This window comes from Pseudophryne corroboree, chromosome 2 (assembly GCF_028390025.1).
Source record: "Pseudophryne corroboree isolate aPseCor3 chromosome 2, aPseCor3.hap2, whole genome shotgun sequence".
NCBI lineage: Eukaryota > Metazoa > Chordata > Amphibia > Anura > Myobatrachidae > Pseudophryne > Pseudophryne corroboree.
Window position 1 is genome coordinate 798,289,152 of NC_086445.1, and position 20,609 is coordinate 798,309,760.

A 20,609-nucleotide genomic window follows, 5' to 3' on the forward strand; every position below is an offset into this window, starting at 1 on the left:
TCCGTGCACAGGAGCTCAGTTTGTAGTTGGTGGCGGTGCTTGCAGTGCAAGCATGTAACAGGAAGAGCTGCTCACAGCAGCTCTAGAAAAAGCTTTTCTGAGGAAAAAAGAAGACTACAAGGGCTGCAGCAGAGGCACAGATTGGGGGTAATTCCAAGTTGATCGCAGCAGGATTTTTGTTAGCAATTGGGCAAAACCATGTGCACTGCAGGGGAGGCACATATAACATGTGCAGGGAGAGTTAGATTTGGGTGGGGTGTGTTCAGTCTGCAATCTAATTTGCAGTGTAAAAATAAAGCAGCCAGTATTTACCCTGCACAGAAATAAAATAACCCACCCAAATCTAACTCTTTCTGCACATGTTATATCTGCCTCCCCTGCAGTGCACATGGTTTTGCCCAATTGCTATCAAAAATCCTGCTGCGATCACCTTGGAATTACCCCCATTGTGCTGGATGTCAGTAGACATTGCCTGCTGCAGCTCCATCTCTCCCCAGAGGCGCTGTACACTCCCGTGCCCTGGTTGCCAGGTACCTACAGCAGGAGGCTCCGGTTTTCTTCCAAGTTAGTCACACACGGCTGGGGCTCTCCGGGATCTCGTGGCCGCGCTTCGGGAGGTAGTAAGTGGGTCCCGCTTGCGCTTGCGGGACCCGGTCTTTATCGCAATCCGGCGTGGTCAGTGGGAGGCGGGCCGCGCACGCTGGCTGTGGACACTGTGGCAGTACAGGCGATCCCACTAGATCACCAGGGCATGGGACAGGTCAGGTTTTCTCTATAAACCGTTTTATTAGAGCCCGCAGTACCCGGTGGTTTTGCCAGCAGTGGGATAGAGCTTGGACCTGAAGCCCCTCCCCCAGCCCCAGGGCGCCATTTTCTGCAAATGTTCCCGCCCTGGAGCTGCATATCTGTCTCTCCCTCACTCCCTGGCAGTGTCTGTGGCGCCATTATCCCTCAGCTCACTGTTCCTGGAAATGCTTGGGCAAATCCTCCTATGTAATGCCGCCTGGTTGTCAGTGCTGTGACTTTACAAGACACTTAAGTATTCTACCTGCCTTTTTTAGTAAGTGTTAGTTAAGAAAGAGTGCACTTAGGGTTTCCTAGTACAATTACCCTGTGATATACATCCAGTTCTTACTGTGTACTGTTATATCTATTGTTATATAGCTGTGTAAGCTAGTCCAGTGCAGTATTATTGTTAGTAATAACCTCTGCATTGTACAGACTGTGACTATTTGTGTGTGCATTTGATAGCTGAGTGGTGTCCATTTCGTGTCTTTCACTCAACCTGCTATCCCTATATTCTATAACCTGAGGGGGCTTGGTGCTTCAGGTTTTAGCTAATATAGGATTTTCACAAAGATATACTGTATTATGGCCCTCATTCCGAGTTGATCGGTCGCAAGGCGAATTTAGCAGAGTTACACACGCTAAGCCTACGCCTACTGGGAGTGTATCTTAGCTTCTTAAAATTGCGACCGATGTAATCGCAATATTGCGATTACAAACTACTTTGCAGTTTCTGAGTAACTTCAACCTTACTCTGCCTGTGCGATCAGTTCAGTGCTTGTCGTTCCTGGTTTGACGTCACAAACACACCCAGCGTTCGCTCAGACACTCCCCCGTTTCTCCAGCCACTACTGCGTTTTTTCCGGAAACGGTAGCGTTTTCAACCACACGCCCATAAAACGCTGTGTTTCCGCCCAGTAACACCCATTTCCTGTCAATCACATTACGATCGCCGGAGCGATGAAAAAGCCGTGAGTAAAAATACTATCTTCATTGTTAAATTACTTGGCGCAGTCGCAGTGCGAATATTGCGCATGCGTACTAAGCGGATTTTCATTGCGATGCGATGAAAAATACCGAGCGAACGACTCGGAATGAGGGCCTATGTCTTTTTCTCTGTGATTTAGTCACCATATCTCTCCTTTATCTCTGCTGGTGCTGACTACACTGCGCAGAGGTTTGGGCTAGAGGTATTGTGCTGCTGACAAATTGTACTGTGTTACCTGATACTGCAAGTTATATCATGTCTGCTTCTGAGGGTAATGGTTCTGGGGCTGAACACACTGCCGGTTTTGCTGAAGCCGCAGATACCTATGAGGAGAATATAGCAGCTTTGGGCTCTGGTTCTGGGGGCTCCTTGCCTCCCAGTGGGACGGTGGCACCGGGGCAAATAATGACCCGCCGTGGGCCGCTTTTTCCACGCTTCTGCATACGCTAGTTCATAAACTAACACCCCCTATGGGACCCCCAATGCCGGTGCAACTGTTTGTGGTCCCTGCAGCTAACCCGCCGTGGGCGGACGATTTATCTGCTCAAATAAAGAAGTTGAGCCAGTCCCTGACTACTAAAAAGTCTGACCGTCGCTCGCCTACGTCCAAGGGGTCCTCTAAGCGAGCGCTTGTCTCCTCACAATCCACTGCTGTCACTGACACCTCGTCAGATGAAGACGGCACTTACACTGACCCCACAGGTTCTGACTCAGATACGGCTGATGGGGGGGGGGGGTTCACATATAGATGTTCCTGATCTATTGGAAGGTATTCAGTTAATTTTACATATTACGGATGATCCCGAGCCATCCGTTCCTCCTAAAAAACCAGATAGGTTCAAGCGTCAGAAGGTGATTAAACAAGTTTTACCTCACTGTGACCACCTAATTGATATACGTCAGGAACCCTGGGAAAATCCGGGTACGAAGTTTGTGCATCAAAAGAAAATGCTGGCTCGCTATCCCCTCGCACCGGAGCTGTCTAAGAATTGGAAACGCCTCCTCCAGTGGACTCACATGTGGCTAGGATGGTGGTTTCCTCAGCTCTACCGGTCACCACCGTCACGTCTCTAAAAGAGCCTACGGATAAACGTGTGGAGGGTTGTCTGAAAGCGATTTACACCCTCACGGGTGCTGCACAAATGCCCACTATTGCAGCTACTTGGGCTGCAGAGGCAATTGAAGCATGAGCCTTGGAGTTAGATGCTGAAATCTCCTCTGACCATGCTAGACAATGCTTGTCTTATATTGTCACAGCTTCTTGTTATATTAAAGAGGCGGCTTCTGATGCCGGTATCCTGGCAGCCAAGGCCTCTACTACGTCAGTCCTGGCTCGCCGGATATTGTGGCTGAGATCCTGGTCTGTGGATCTGGACTCTAGAAAAACCCTGGAGGTACTCCCTTTTAAGGGAGATATTTTGTTTGGGGAGGATTTAAATAAGATTGTGGCTGACTTGGCTACTGCCAAAACTGCCTGTCTGCCAAGTACTGCTCCTTCTGTGTCGAAGGCTAAAGGTACTTCCTTTCACCCCTTTCGTCCTCCAGGTAAAGCAAAAGGTCAGGCGTACAACAAGCAGGCCCGCACTTCCAAACCTGGTAAGCCTAAGCCCAAAAGAGCCCGGGCGGCCCGTCAGCCAGCTTCCAAGACAGATAGGCCTGCCGCATGACGGGGCGGGCCTCCTTCTGGGGGATCCGAGGGTGGGGGGCCGGCTTCTAGGGTATACCCAGGAATGGTTGAAGACCACTTCAGATGCCTGGGGTACGGGAAGTCGTCACTCGAGGTTACGCCATAGCCTTCAAAAACCGACCCCCTCATCGATTTTGCCAGACAGATGTCCCGTTGGATAAGACATAGGCAAACACTCTACATTCGGTGGTACAGACCCTCCTGGATACATGAGTCGTAGTACAGGTGCCTCTTGTGCAGAGGGGCCGGGGGTACTATTCTCCGCTGTTTCTAGTCCCGAAACCGAATGGGTCCTCCCGGCCTATTCTCAACCTCAAGGCATTGAACAGGTTTGTGAAGGTTTCCAAGTTCCGGATGGAAACCCTTCGCTCTATAGTTCTGGCCTTGGAACCTGGGGACTTCATGGTCTCCCTGGATATACAGGATGCTTACCTGCATATTCCTATAGCAGTGTCTCATCAGCAATACCTGAGATTTGCGATTGGCAACTGCCATTACCAGTTTCAGGCGTTACCTTTTGGTTTAACAACGGCTCCGCGAGTCTTTACAAAAGTCATGGCGGTGATGACGGTGGTACACCGCCGTTAAGGGGTCAGGATACTGCCGTATTTGGACGACTTGTTAATCCTGGCAAATTCCCCAGAACTTCTCCTGCGTCATCTAGATGTGACGGTCCGGTTTCTGCAAGCCCATGGGTGGCTCATCAACTGGAAGAAGTCATCCCTGATCCCTGCTCAGAGCATGGTGCATCTGGGAGCACTATTGGACACTCACAACCAGCGGTTGTTCCTGTCTCAGGAGAAAGTCCTGAAACGTCAGGACAGGATTAGTTGCTTCCTATCTCGTCCGCAAGTGTCGATACATTCGGCGATGCAGGTGCTGGGCCTCATGGTGTCAGCATTCGACATGGTGGAGTACGCTCAATTTCACTCTCGCCCTCTCCAGAGGCTGATTCTAGCCAAATGGGACGGCCTGCCTCACCGGATCAGGTCTCAAATGATCTCATTGACTCCGGAGGTCCATCTGTCGCTGCTCTGGTGGCTCCGGGACCAACAACTGTGCAGGGGCCGTCCATTCTGGATATCCGACTGGGTCCTGTTGACAACAGATGCCAGTCTAAGAGGTTGGGGCGCGGTGTTGGAGCAACACTCCCTTCAGGGGCGGTGGACCAAGGAGGAGTCCCTCCTCTCGATCAATACTCTGGAGTTGCGGGCGGTCTTCAATGCCTTGAACCTAGCCCAGCATTTAATTCAGAACCATCCTGTTCAAGTACAGTCGGACAACGCCACCACAGTGGCTTACATAAATCATCAAGGAGGCACTCGAAGCCGCCTAGCAATGAAGGAAGTCTCACGGATTCTACAGTGGGCAGAACGCCATCTACCGGCCATATCGGCAATATTCATTCCGGGAGTCCTGAATTGGGAAGCGGACTTCCTCAGTCGTCAGGACGGGCATGCCGGCGAGTGGGACCTCCATCCAGAAGTGTTTCAACTCCTAGTGGAAAGGTGGGGCCTTCCAAACGTAGATCTGATGGCGTCTCGACACAATCACAAGGTTCCGGTCTTCGGAGCAAGGACAAGGGATCCTCAAGCAGCATTCGTGGATGTGCTGGTGGTACCGTGGAGGTTTCGGCTGCCGTACGTGTTCCCTCCGGTATCACTCCTGCCCAGGGTAATTCGGAAGTTCAAGCAAGAAAGAGGAATTCTGCTTCTCATAGCTCCAGCGTGGCCCAGATGGCACTGGTTCTCAGACCTGCAAGGCCTATCGTCAGAGCGTCCAATTCTACTTCCACAACGCCCAGACCTCCTCGTTCAGGGCCCCTGTGTCTACCAGGACCTAGCCCGGCTGTTTTTGACGGCGTGGCTCTTGAAGCTTCCATCTTAAGGGCTAAAGGGTTTTCTGAGGCGGTCATTCAAACTATGTTGCGGGCCCGGAAACCGGCTTCGGCCCAGATTTACTATAGGGTCTGACATTATTACTTTGTTTGGTGCGCATCTAATGATTATGACGCTTCCAAGTTTAGTATAGCCAAGTTGTTGGCTTTTCTTCAGCAGGGCCTGGACGTAGGCCTGCGTTTGGCCTCCCTCAAGGTTCAAATATCTGCCTTGTCGGTGTGGTTTCAGAGAAATATTGCAACCTTACCTGATGTGCATACCTTTACTCAGGGCGTGTTGCGTATCCAACCTCCCTATGTCCCGCCTGTGGCTCCTTGGGACTTGTCGTGGTTTTGGAGGCGTTACAAGAGTCTCCGTTTGAACCTCTTGGTTCAGCTGACCTTAAGTGGCTTTCCCTTAAGGTGGTGTTTCTTCTGGCTATTGCTTCAGCTAGAAGAGTGTCGGATTTAGGTGCCTTGTCCTGTAGTTCCCCATATCTGATATTTCACCGTGACCGGGCGGTTCTTAGGACTCGTCCCAGCTATCTACCTAAGGTGGTTTCTTCGTTCCACCTTAATCAGGAGATTGTAGTTCCGGCACTTGTTTCTCCTGATCTGTCTCCCAAAGAGCGGTCTTTGGATGTGGTATGGGCTCTCCGTATCTATGTGAAGAGAACTGCTCCTATTAGGAAATCTGATTCTCTTTTTGTTGTGTTTGGGTTTCACAATCGGGGCTGGCCTGCTCACAAGCAAACTCTGGCCAGATGGATTAGAATGGTGATTGCACATGCTTATGTGAAGGCTGGTCTCTCTGCTCCTCATCACATTAAGGCCCATTCTACTCGGTCTGTTGGACCTTCTTGAGCGGCCCAACGCGGTGCGACCCTTGAACAATTGTGCAAGGCGGCTACGTGGTCCTCAGTGAACACGTTCATTAGGTTATATGCCTACGATACCACCGCTTCCCAGGATGCTTCCTTTGGACGCAGGGTTCTTGTTCCCACTTCAGTGCGTCCCCTCCCGTAAGGAACTGCTTTAGGACATCCCCAATGTCTATCCTTGTGGAGTCCAGTGTACCCCGCAGCAGAAAACGAGTTTTATGGTAAGAACTTACCTTTGTTAAAACTCTTTCTGCGAGGTACACTGGGCTCCACAAGGCACCCACCCTGACGCACTTAGTTTCTTTGGTTTGGTATGGCATTAGCCGCTGACACTTCTCCTGTCGGGAGAGTGTGGTGTTTGTGGCAACTGGCAGTTGTCGTCTCTTTTACTTGCTACTGCATTGGGCTGGTTAACAAAACTGAGCTCCTGTGCATGGAGGCAGGGTGATATAGGAGGCGGCGCTATGCATCTTGGGAAGAAGGTCAAAGCTTTTGAGCCTGTTGGTGCTTCGGGTCAAGATCCTACTTTACACCACAATGTCTATCCTTGTGGAGCCCAGTGTACCTCGTAGAAAGCGTTTTAACAAAGGTAAGTTCTTACCATAAAACTCGTTTTATTAATAATATATAAAAAAAAAGATATTGTATTTTTCTGCTGTACCCCAGTATACTGTACATCCAGGTTCCCGGAGGCGTTGAAAACTCTTACCGAGTACACACTAGAGCGTGGGCAACTTAAGTAAAGCATAGCCAGTTTTTGCAAGGGCGTCTAAATTTACTTTTTTTTCTTCCTGCCAGTATTGAAACACTCTCTGTATTACAAGCTGCGACAGTAGCTTGCAGTCTGTTCATGTTCTGATGCTATGATCTGTTTCTATTTTATCAGCATGCCATGTTTTCCTGCATTCCCAGATCATTTCAGATTTTTGCATGTTTCCTGTGTGTTCAGCTTCAGCTGCAGTATGATAAGTTTTGTGTGTGTGTGTGTGTGTGTGTGTGTGTGTAGCTAACAGGTGCATTGAGTCTCTTCATCAGAGGGCCTGGTCTCCCTAACTGCTCTGATTGTAAAGTGCTCCTAATTTTAACCAGCCTGCCCTGAACCTTATGCTGGTTATAGTTTCTGCCTTGTATAGGAACCTTGCTCCAGCCGCACTCTTGTCGTTGAACCTGAGGATACTTTGACAGTTTACTCAAAGTTCCTGAGTTTAATCCTGTCATTACCTTCAGTATCCAGGGCTTTCTGTTTGTACAGCTATCCGCAAAATACCATCAAGAGTGAGTTTGGAGTGTCAGCCTGTTAGCATGTAATCTCGGCTACCTGCAAATTCTATCTGCAGTGTCTCACAAGCTCCAGGCTATCTTAAAGTAAGCTGCCCCCAATACAGCCTCTGGACTCTAAGTACAAACTCTGCCTCTTCAGTCTTGTCTATTTTTGACCTGTGTGTATTTGTTCCCCAGCATCACTTCCAGTCTTTCTGTTATTGCTCACCTGCTTCCAGTATCAGTACCTTGATTTTGTGCTATTACTATTGTCAGCGCTACCTTATCCTGTCCTAGTCACACTGGGTGTTCATACTTCTGCTATTAGCCAGTATCTGCCAGTCCAGTTTTGTTTAGTCCTTGTCTTGTGTGTGCCCGCCTGTCCAGTCTCAACCCTCTCCATGCCAGGTGGGTGTCTACTCCAGCATATTTTTCTTGCACTAGCCCAGCCTCCAATAGTTTCCTTGTCCACATTAAGACCTGGGGGCATCTGAGTACTGGGTGGACCTAATCCTCCTAGAAGAGGCAGCTGCTGAAGGTGAAACTTTAGTATGCAGGAGACTAGAGGATTGCTGGGCTTGTGTAACAGTCTGACATGCCTATTTTGAATGCTATGACTAAAATAATCATCAAACATTTTTTGAATGGTGATCGTATCATATGCAGTCACAGTAGACATGTCAGTAATAATTGTAGGCAGTTCCTTCAGTCCAGTTCAGATGTCAAAAGTTGTTGCTGAAGGAACTGCTTCACTGTCACTGGCTCTCTTAGAAAAATTAGCAGAATGGCAAAAATGTCCTGAAATTTTCCAGGATCACAACAAAAAAATGTTTGTAATTTGTTAATGTTAAACAACTGAAAGATCCTCTTCTTCAAAGGGTCTGTGTCTCCTGAAGATCTTCTGGCAGTGACTTCTGTACACCCAGGGTTGAGACTCATAGAACCTACCAGCATGTCTTCATGCCTATAAGAGCTACTTTTCCCATAAGGCTTGATGTGCCTACCAGTACTGGGATGCCCACCAGGACTTACACCACTGGTGGTAGTATGAGCTCAACCCCTGAGTGATCTGAATCAATGTCGATGGAGCAAAAGACCAAGAGAGGATAGGAGCTACTCTAAAGGCCCATACATACTAGACAATTTTGAGCTCAAAATTGTTAATTTTGACTTTTTTGAGCTCAAAGTCACCTAGTGTGTAAGCCCCAGGGATGGACGATGAGCAATGATGCACACTCCCGCATCATTGCCAGCGAGGTGGTCCATAATTGTGAAAACCGCTCATTTTTCATCCATCTTCGCTCAGTGTGTACGGCGCGAGCGATGATGGATGAAAGATGATCGATTTTCACTGCACTGATTTTCAATGCACTGAGATAAAATGGCCCCTGCACCCACCCTTGGAATTTTAACCCAGCCCATTATGTAAATAGCCATTCTAATGAGGAAAATAGCTCAGTGTGTATGCACTACTTTGGTGAAAGATATATCTTTCAGAGACTTTGTCAAAATCTTTTGAAATGAAAATCTCCTAGTGTGTATGCACCTTTCAAGACAAGAAACAAACAATGGACACTTAAACACAGAACTCTCCCAAACTCTGGACAGCTTTCGGGTGGGGAGAGAACATAAATACGTAAACAGGCAATACACTACAGAAAGAAATTAGACCAAATCAATGAAGAGACAGAGCCACTGGCGTAGGGAGTACTGAGGGCATGCAAGTGAGATAGATAACTAAGGAGACACAAGACAGTCTAGCAAGAAGACGAGGAGTACAATAAGCAGAAATAATAAATGCAATAAAGACAGATAATGCAACTGACGCAGAGTAGGATGCAGATGATTATGTACTGACACAGGGCTGGACACAGGAATACTGCGTTGGATATGGATAATTACATAACTGACATAGAGCTAGACACAGGTATAATGGAGGATGCTGGTGACAATACCACTGACACAGACCTGAATACAGGAATACTGCAGAGGACAGTAACAGAATAACCAGACAAATATTTCTACGACTAGAACTAGGACCTAGAGACAAAGGCTCCTGCTGCAACCAGGATCTATGACCAGAAAGGAGTGAGAGACAACACATATATAGGAGACAAGAGCCAATGAGAGTCAAAGCACAGCCAGCCTCCCCTAATTACCAACTCTCTGCAACTGTGTTGCTGCACATCCACCAGGCTCCTCCTGACTTTCACAAGAAACAGGCTGGAGTCAGTTAACAAAGCATTCCCAAACAGGTGTGCTGCTACACACAGTAGCTGACTTCCAGGTTACTAGGAGACAGCCAGAAACACAAACAGCAACTCATAGCAGTACCCCTCCTCCCTTAAGGGTGGACTTTGGATAACCACACAGAACTAGGAAGGACAAAAGACAAACAAGGTTGATCCAAGACTTCCGTCTAGACTTCTTTTTCTTCTACTTTTTTTGCAGGATTCTAGCGGTCTGACCAAGGTTAGTCCCCATACATTATCCTAACTGATGGTACCCTCCAGCAAGGGACCCTCATTGCTTCAGAATCATAATCCAAGTTGGAGTCTACATCCAGAGGAAGGATAACGGTTTTTCTTCTTAGAAACAGATGGAACCAGAAAAGCGCAGCTGGATACTGCGGATCAGACTTCTACACAACTCCTGTACAGTGTGCAGACAGTGACGTATAACCAACAGTTAACTTCCGTATGGGAGAACTGGTTAAAGAGGAATCTGCGCTGTGAACAACCTGAGACTGAAATACCTCAGAAGCCTGGTTCATGCAAGCTTGACCTTTTTTGTTGGACCGAGTTCTTGTCTAGCGAAAAAGAACTAGCAGGAGATTCAGCAGGAACTAACTCCGGTCCACAGAACCTCTTGACTACAAATTGGATGAAGGCCCCCAAATCTTGCAGAATAGGATCTCTGGATGAGATTATTTGGTCAGCCCACTTCCTAACTTCCCCTCTGAAGGACATGAGAAGAAGCAACGCCATATCTGATAGAGTACAGAGTAAAGCCGCATCTAAGGACTGCAACATGAATTCAAGAAATTGCTCCAGTTTCCCATAGAAGAGGACTAGCTCTGGATCTTGGTCTGCGCTAAGAGACTGTGAACTCCCCGTTAAAGTAATTTGTTGGGACTGCATCCTAAGATCTTACAGGGTCAGAAGTTCTCTCAAAAGCTGAGTGTCTAGAAGTCTCTTTAGGGGACATGGCACGAACTACTCTATCTGAGGTTATGGCTGGACCCTCCCTTACTAGGCACTTGACAGGATCTATCCCTGCTGGGAACTCGGCAGGTTCTGATGCTCCACACGGAGCTACAGGAACTGACACAGACAGATGCCCCTCATGGGGCTACAGGACTGGACACTGAGACAGATGCCCCTTCTGGGGCTACAGGACTTGACACTGAGACAGATGCCCCACCTGGGGCTACAAGACTTGACACTAAGACAGACGCACCAGCTGGGGCTGCAGGACTTGATACTGAGAAAGATGCCCCACCTGGGGCTTTGTAGTCAGATGCCCCCTCAGGGGCTGCAGAGTCAGATGACCTTTCCAAAGCCACAGAATCAGAAGACTCTTCTGGGACTGACACATTAGCCTCCATATCTGATAGTACCCTTGAGGGCAGCACATTGGTCTCCCCTCCTAAGGAATGTAACTCTGAATCCCTTTTGGAGTAGTTACATTGGCCTCCCCTCCTGGGGTCGGCACCTGAGACTGGACTGGCACCAGAGATTCCCCTCCTGGGGTATTTTTACTCGAGACCCCTTCTGGGGCTGCAGAGCTAGATGGCTCTCTAGCGATAGCGGGATTTGAGTTAAATGTATTTCCTAGGGTTGTAAGACCAGGGATTACCCTGGAATTGAGGGATTTGTATACCCCCAGTTGGTTCCCAATTCTTAACTTGGGGCTCCAGGTCACAGGACCCCAATTATAGACCTCCTTAAGGGAATCTTTAGCACCCTCGGAATTTAGGGAGTTTGAGATGACCACTTGAGGTGACTTTTCTGCCTGACCCTCGAGATGTTGAGCGTCACTTCTTCCTGACCTTAATGAAGTGACTTTCGCTTCCACAGTATATACAAAGCAGATATTCCTTTCATCGCTGGCATTGTCTTGGAAAGTTTGGGATGCAAAAAACTCTGAATTCCTCTCACAGTCAGCATGGAAGTAGTCACCCCAGAACTAGGGGAACCAGAGTCTGTGATATTTTCTGCCTCAGTAGGCTGGGAAGCAATTTTTGTGGTGTCTAAGGAACTTCCAATTATTTCAGAAATTAGTTGATTAATATCTGAACATGGGATTAACAATTGCTCAATTAAGGACTGCAAAATACTCAGTTTTTCAAGACTCACATTGCTGAAAAACTGAGGAGGCAGTGAACAGGTGTAAAGAGAGGTGCATTTAACTCTTTGTCCACAGGATTGACAAGGTGGTGGTTATTAGAAAAAAAATTATGTGCAGAAATCTGCTGCTGCAGAGCATCTACACGAATTGGCAGCCCTAGGAAGGCTTGCAGGAAGTCAGGACTGAAATCTGAGTAGCAGGATCCATCTTGCTATTCTCCAGTATGTTTTGGCTGATCACAATGTTACGCAACAGAAGGATCTTCTTCTCCAAAGGGTCTGCGTCTCCTGAAGGGCTTCTGGCAGTGATCCCTGTACACCCACGGTTGAGACTCAGAGAACCTACCAGCAGGTCTTCATGCCTATTAGAGCCGCTTTGCCCATAAGGCTTGATGAACCTACCGGTACCAGGATGCCCACCAGGACTTACGCCACTGGCGGTAGTATGAGTTCAACCCCTGAGTGACCTGAATCAATGCCGATGGAGCGAAAGAGGATAGGAACTACTCTAAGACAAGAGACTGGAGAACAAACAATAGATACTTAAACAGAGAAATCTCCCTGTCACACTCGCGGCGCTGCGGCTGACGCGCTTACCGCTCCGGGTGTGCTGGGTCTCCCGGCGGTTGTCGCCCCCGGTGGACTCCGAGTTGTCGCAACTTGCTGGCGCTGCCTCCGGCGGGTTCCCGTGGTGTGGGCGCCGCCATTGCGCCCGGCATCCACGAGAGCGTGGTGAGCGGGTGACGTCATCGGCCTCTTCCGCCAATCGGGAGAGGGCGGGAAGTTCAAAGGCAGACGCCGTACAGAGCCCCGGCGCCTGAGTATCGTCTTTCCAATGATCACCAGTACTAGCAGCGTTCAGCGTGTTCCCAAGCTGAACGTCTCCTGTGTTCCAGCGTTACAGAGTATCTTTCAGTGGGACATTCCCTGTGCTACCAGCGTTACCGTGTATCACTCAGTGGAACCTTCCCTGTGCTACCAGCGTTACAGTGTATCACTCAGTGGAACCTTCCCTGTGCTACCAGCATTACAGTGTATCATTCAATGGAATCTTTCCTGTGCTACCAGCGTTACAGTGTATCACTCAGTGGAACCTTCCCTGTGCTACCAGCGTTACAGTGTATCACTCAGTGGAACCTTTCCTGTGCTTCCAGCGTTATAGTGTATCACTCAGTGGAACCTTCCCTGTGCTACCAGCGTTACAGTGTATCTTTCAGTGGGACATTCCCTGTGCTACCAGCGTTATAGTGTATCACTCAGTGGAACCTTTCCTGTGCTACCAGCGTTACAGTGTATCACTCAGTGGAACCTTCCCTGTGCTACCAGCGTTACAGTGTATTTTTCAGTGGGACATTCCCTGTGCTACCAGCTTTATAGTGTATCACTCAGTGGGACATTCTCTGCGTTACCAGCGTTACAGTGTATCTCTCAGAGGGACACCTCCTGTGCTTCCAGTATTACAGGGTATCCCTAAGTGGAACGCCTCCCAAACTTCCAGAGTTACACTGAATCTCAAATCCTCATTCATTTCTTCAGCATCGCTCACAAGTTCTTCATTCTTCTGTGTGCTTCAACATCGTTCTCAAATCTTCATTCATCTCTTCAGCATCGCTCACAAGTTCTTCATTCTTCTGTGTGCTTCAACATCATTCTCAAATCTTCATTATTTCTTCAACATCGCTCGCAAGTTCTTCATTCTTCTGTGTACTTCAGCATCGCCCCCAAGCCTTGGCCACAACTAATTCTTTAGCATTACACGTCGGTTACAACTGTCACAACTGAGGGCCTGAGTTGACGGGAGGCAGCCTCAGTTGTAGGGGCTGAGATGTACCGGAACCTGGGAGGTTGTATCAGACCCCTGGACATGTAAGTAACATGAATAATAACTGCCCGAAGGCGTGACCACGACAACTTAAATAAAAGTCAATGATGTTTATTATGACAACTCCGCAACACAGCAGCAGTAAAAGAAAACGTAAAAGTCAGCAAATAATAAATACAGTTCCTGGGTACTACAGGATGGCAGGAGCCACAGGGCACTGGTAGTGTGAGATAGTTCTTATGATCTTCTAGATGGAAAGTCCTTACCAGGCCCGACTGTAGCAATGGAGATAACCCAGGATTGTGCCAGCTGGTGTTCCAGGAAAAGCTGGGTTGCTGAAGGTAAAACAGCTGCTGTGGATACTGGCTGGAACCAGACTGTTGTTAGCACGGAGTGGATACTGGCTGGAACCAGTTAAATAATAAATGAACTTGGGAGCGATGAAATATGAACTGAAATGTAGAACTTGAGAGCGGAGAAATAATAATACCGGTGGAGAGTGGTAAAGTGTAGAAAGGACACCGGCCCTTTAAGGGAAGCTGTACTCTGAGCTGGAAGCAGGTAATGTTGTAGCTGGAAACAGATGAATCCACAATGGATTGGAGAGTCAGGCTACACCGCAGGTGGAATGCTGGTGCGGGTCTCTATGGTGGAAGTCTTGAGACAGGAGCTGGAACCTGGAAGACAATCACAGGAGAGAGACAAACAGGAACTAGGTTTGACAACCAAAGCACTGACGCCTTCCTTGCTCAGGCACAGTGTATTTATACCTGCAGCAAGGAAGGGATTAGCTAGGCAATTATGCAGATTAACAATACTGACAACAGATTGGAGGAAATGATCAGCTGACAGAATCCAAGATGGCTGCGCCCATGCAGACACTTGGAGGGAAGTTTGGTTTGTAATCCATGTGGTAATGAAAACAGTAATGGCGGCGCCGGCCACTGGAGACAGGAGACGCCAGGCTGACAAGTGCACATCCAACCACGCGGACACAGCGGAGGCCGCGGCTGACGTAATCGCCACTCTGACACTCTGCATGCAGAAGCTCAGGGACGGCGGCGGAGGCCGCGGGAGACGCCATGCCAGATGTAATAAGGCGTTACTGTGACAGCGTCTCAGAGAGACAGGAGAGGATGCAGGAATGTGAACATTAGGATAACAGATGGGATCCGGTCCTGGAGCGCTGAGCCAGCCTTAGGAGGCATCTGATGGGTAAGAAATGGCGTCCAGATACCCGGATCGTGACAGCACCCCCCCCTTTAGGAGTGGCCCCAGGACACTTCTTTGGCTTTTGAGGAAACTTGGAATGGAATCTCCGGGCCAAGGCAGGAGCATGGACATCAGAAGCATTGGTCCATGAACGTTCCTCAGGACCCTAACCCTTCCAGTCAATAAGATATTGTAGTTGACCGTAACGGTGACGTGAGTCCAGGATCTTGGCCACTTCATACTCAACGCCTCGTTGAGTTTGGACTTTCGGAGTTGGAGGAAGTGAGGAATGAAACCGATTCAAGATCAGCGGTTTCAACAGGGAAACATGGAATGTCCTGGGTATTTTTAAGAAGGGAGGCAACTGGAGTCTGTAAGCAACAGGATTGATGACTTGTTCAATCTTGAAAGGACCGATATAGCGAGGTGCAAACTTCATACTGGGAACTCTTAACCTCAAATTCTTCGTGGATAACCATACCCGATCACCCACCTTGAGAGCAGGAACTGCTCGACGCTTCTTATCCGCAAACTTCTTGTACCTGAACGATGCCTTGAGCAGAGCTGATCGTACGCTCTTCCAGATATTGGCAAACTGATGCAAGGTGATATCCACTGCGGGAACAGAAGTTGCTGGAAGCGGTTGGAACTCAGGAACTTTAGGGTGGAATCCAAAGTTAGTGAAGAATGGTGTTGAAGCAGATGAAGAATGATACTGGTTGTTATGACAGAACTCGGCCCAGGGAAGTAATTGAACCCAGTCATCTTGAGAGGAGGACACATAGATGCGGAGGAAGGCCTCCAAGTCCTGATTCACCCTCTCGGTTTGACCATTGGTCTGAGGATGGTAAGCCGTGGAAAACTTTAGCTTGACTTGGAGGACTTGACATAAACTTCGCCAGAATTTGGCTGTGAATTGAACTCCTCGATCTGAGATAATTTCTTCAGGAAGACCGTGGAGTCGGAAGATCTCTTGTATGAATACTTGAGCCAACTTGGAAGCTGACGGAAGACCGGTGAGAGGAATGAAGTGTGCCATCTTGGTGAACCGGTCAACTACCACCCAGATGGTATTGAACTTGTTGCACATGGGTAAGTCTGTAATGAAATCCATCGACAAGTGGGTCCATGGTCGACGGGGAACGGATAGTGGAACCAGTTGCCCCGCAGGCGACTGGCGGGATACTTTATGTTGGGCACACTTTGGGCAGGATGCAATAAACTCCAAGACGTCCTTTTTCAGAGTTGGCCACCAATAGGACCTAGAGATAAACTCCAGGGTTTTTTGGATACCTGTATGTCCGGCAAAACGGGAAGCATGGGCCCAATGCATGAGCTTCTTCCTTAGCATCGGCTTCACAAAACTTTTCCCTGATGGGGGCGTAAAGTCCATCCCTACCGTGGAGAATGCCAACGGATTTATAATAGGATGCTTGTCTGAAGACTCTGACTCATTTTCTTGCTCCCATGAGCGGGAAAGGGCATCGGCCTTGCGATTCTGAGAGCCCGGACAGAACTGGAGTTTAAAGTCGAACCTGGAAAAGAAAAGTGCCCATCTGGCCTGACGAGGGTTGAGACATTGTGCGCCCTTCAGGTATAAAAGGTTCTTGTGGTCTGTAAGTATGGTGATTAAATGAGAAGCTCCCTCCAACAGATACCTCCACTCTTCTAGAGCGAGCTTGATGGCTAGCAACTCCTGGTCGCCAATGGCATAGTTGCGCTCAGCTGGGGAGAACTTCCGGGAGAAGAAACTGCAAGGATGTAAATGGCCATCTTTAGCCCTCTGAGATAACACCGCTCCTACTCCAACGGAGGAGGCATCCACCTCTAGGATGAAAGGAGAGTCGATGTCAGGCTGTTTCAGGACAGGCGCAGAGATGAACCTCTGTTTTAAAAGATGAAAAGCTTGCATGGCTTCTTCAGACCACTTGGACGGGTTAGCACCCTTCTTGGTGAAAGCAGTAATAGGCGCCACAATGGTGGAAAAGTCTCGTATAAACTTTCGGTAATAATTGGCGAACCCTAAGAACCTCTGGACCCCTTTGAGGGTTAAGGGTACCGGCCAATTCTGAATTGCTTGTAGTTTCTCAGGATCCATCTCTAGTCCGGAACCGGACACAATGTACCCTAGAAACGGAATGGACTTGACTTCAAAGACGCATTTTTCTAATTTGCAATAGAGATGATTGACACGGAGACGGGACAGAACCTCTTTAACCCAAAAACGATGTTCCTCTAAATCGTTGGCAAAAATGAGGATATCGTCTAGATAGACCACGACATGACGGTATAGAATGTCTCTGAAGATCTCATTGACAAAATGCTGGAAGACAGCTGGAGCATTGCTCAATCCGAAGGGCATGACGAGGTACTCATAATGTCCGTCACGGGTGTTAAAGGCGGTCTTCCACTCGTCACCCTCACGGATCCGGATGAGATTGTATGCACCTCGCAAGTCCAGCTTTGTAAAGATGGTAGCTCCGCTAACTCTGTCAAAGAGCTCAGTAATCAGGGGTAAAGGATAACGGTTCTTGATGGTAATGTCGTTCAAACCTCTGTAGTCGATGCACGGCCGCAGACCACCATCTTTCTTTTTTACAAAAAAGAAGCCTGCGCCGGCTGGGGAAGAAGAAGGTCGAATGAACCCCTTTGCTAGGTTCTCTTTAATGTATTCCTCCATAGAATGCGTCTCAGGCAGAGACAACGGATAAGTTCGGCCTCGAGGTGGAACCTTCCCTGGAACGAGATCAATCGGGCAGTCCCATTCTCTATGAGGAGGAAGGATATCAGCAGAAGCTTTACTGAACACATCCGTGAAATCTTGATATGGAGGAGGTGGAACATCAGACGACCTGGGGGAGGAAGAACAGACAGGCAATACTTTAAACAAACATGTCTCTGCACAGGAGGAACCCCATGCCAGGATTTGCGTAGTCGTCCAATCAATTGTAGGATTGTGAAGACGGAGCCATGGAAGGCCCAGGACCACAGGATGTGTGGCTCTTGGAATCACTAAAAGTGAAATAAGTTCGGAATGAAGAACTCCCACTCTCAGACGAACTGGTAGAGTCCTTAGAGCAATAACAGTATCAAAAATTTTACTGCCATCCACGGCAGTTAAGGAAAAGGAGGAAGGAAGTCTCTCGGTGGGTAGGGACCACCGTTTAACATAGGCTTCAGTAATAAAGTTCCCAGCTGCTCCGGAATCAAGGAGAGCAATGACGTTCCGATAACGTTGAGCAACTTGAAGCGAGACTGGGAGATTACAATCATGAGGAGATGGAGAGGAGATCATTACTCCTAGCCGGCCCTCTCCTGGGCGAGCTAGGGTTTGGAGTTTTCCCGGACGTTCGGGACAGGCATTGATGGTGTGAGACGGAGCTGCACAGTAAAGACAAAGAGACTCAGAGAGACGTCTTCGGCGCTCAGCAGGAGTTAAACGGGAACGGCCAATTTGCATGGGCTCATCTTTAGATGGTGACAGTTGACGAGGAGGAGGAGCAGAAGATTTTGGAGCAGATGATCTTCCACGCTCAGTTGCTCTCTCTCTGAAACGTAAATCAACTTTCGTGCAGAGTGAGATTAGCTCATCTAACTTAGAAGGTAAGTCTCTGGTAGCTAACTCATCTTTAATAAGCTCAGATAAGCCATGCCAGAATGCAGCATACAGGGCCTCGTCGTTCCATGCCAGTTCGGATGCCAGGATCTGGAACTGTATCAGATATTGTCCTACAGTACGTGACCCCTGGCGTAAACGGAGAATCTCGGATGAAGCTGAGGTTACCCGGCCTGGCTCGTCGAAGATGCGCCTGAATGTTGACACGAATGCAGTGTAAGAAGATAGCAGGGTGTCGGACCTCTCCCATAACGGTGATGCCCAGTCAAGGGCGGAGCCACTGAGAAGAGAGATGATGTAGGCAATTTTAGTACGGTCACTGGGAAAATTGCCAGGTTGTAGCTCAAACTGAATCTCACACTGGTTGAGAAATCCCCTGCAGAATCTTGGAGATCCGTCAAATTTTGCTGGCGTTGGAAGATGAAGACGTGGAGCAGAAATGGGTAAGGTGGGTGGGGTTATAGCTGGAGTCACTGTGGTTGACGCACCAGATGCGCCTGATCCACGGAGAGTTGTCTGAATCCCATCCAGCCGAGTAGAGAGATCCTGGAGACAGCGGATGATGTGGCCCTGTGCAGCCTCCTGATGTTCTAGTCGGGCTGCCAGTTCTTGCATCGGCCTGGCCGCTTGATCCTGGTCTCCGGCTGGATTCATTAGGTCAGTGCTTACTGTCACAACTGAGGGCCTGAGCTGACGGGAGGCAGCCTCAGTTGTAGGGGCTGAGATGTACCGGAACCTGGGAGGTTGTATCAGACCCCTGGACATGTAAGTAACATGAATAATAACTGCCCGAAGGCGTGACCACGACAACTTAAATAAAAGTCAATGATGTTTATTATGACAACTCCGCAACACAGCAGCAGTAAAAGAAAACGTAAAAGTCAGCAAATAATAAATACAGTTCCTGGGTACTACAGGATGGCAGGAGCCACAGGGCACTGGTAGTGTGAGATAGTTCTTATGATCTTCTAGATGGAAAGTCCTTACCAGGCCCGACTGTAGCAATGGAGATAACCCAGGATTGTGCCAGCTGGTGTTCCAGGAAAAGCTGGGTTGCTGAAGGTAAAACAGCTGCTGTGGATACTGGCTGGAACCAGACTGTTGTTAGCACGGAGTGGATACTGGCTGGAACCAGTTAAATAATAAATGAACTTGGGAGCGATGAAATATGAACTGAAATGTAGAACTTGAGAGCGGAGAAATAATAATACCGGTGGAGAGTGGTAAAGTGTAGAAAGGACACCGGCCCTTTAAGGGAAGCTGTACTCTGCTGGAAGCTGAGCTGGAAGCAGGTAATGTTGTAGCTGGAAACAGATGAATCCACAATGGATTGGAGAGTCAGGCTACACCGCAGGTGGAATGCTGGTGCGGGTCTCTATGGTGGAAGTCTTGAGACAGGAGCTGGAACCTGGAAGACAATCACAGGAGAGAGACAAACAGGAACTAGGTTTGACAACCAAAGCACTGACGCCTTCCTTGCTCAGGCACAGTGTATTTATACCTGCAGCAAGGAAGGGATTAGCTAGGCAATTATGCAGATTAACAATACTGACAACAGATTGGAGGAAATGATCAGCTGACAGAATCCAAGATGGCTGCGCCCATGCAGACACTTGGAGGGAAGTTTGGTTTGTAATCCATGTGGTAATGAAAACAGTAATGGCGGCGCCGGCCACTGGAGACAGGAGACGCCAGGCTGACAAGTGCACATCCAACCACGCGGACACAGCGGAGGCCGCGGCTGACGTAATCGCCACTCTGACACTCTGCATGCAGAAGCTCAGGGACGGCGGCGGAGGCCGCGGGAGACGCCATGCCAGATGTAATAAGGCGTTACTGTGACAGCGTCTCAGAGAGACAGGAGAGGATGCAGGAATGTGAACATTAGGATAACAGATGGGATCCGGTCCTGGAGCGCTGAGCCAGCCTTAGGAGGCATCTGATGGGTAAGAAATGGCGTCCAGATACCCGGATCGTGACAACAACGGCTAAGTTCTGCATGAGGAAAACCTACATCCGGCCATCCCTGCTCCGGCCCAGCTGTGGTTCCTCTTCCCGATCATCGGAAGAACCCCCGAGTTCTCAACACTCCCAACCCAGGTCAGTGACAGTATACTCAGGCCACATGGACC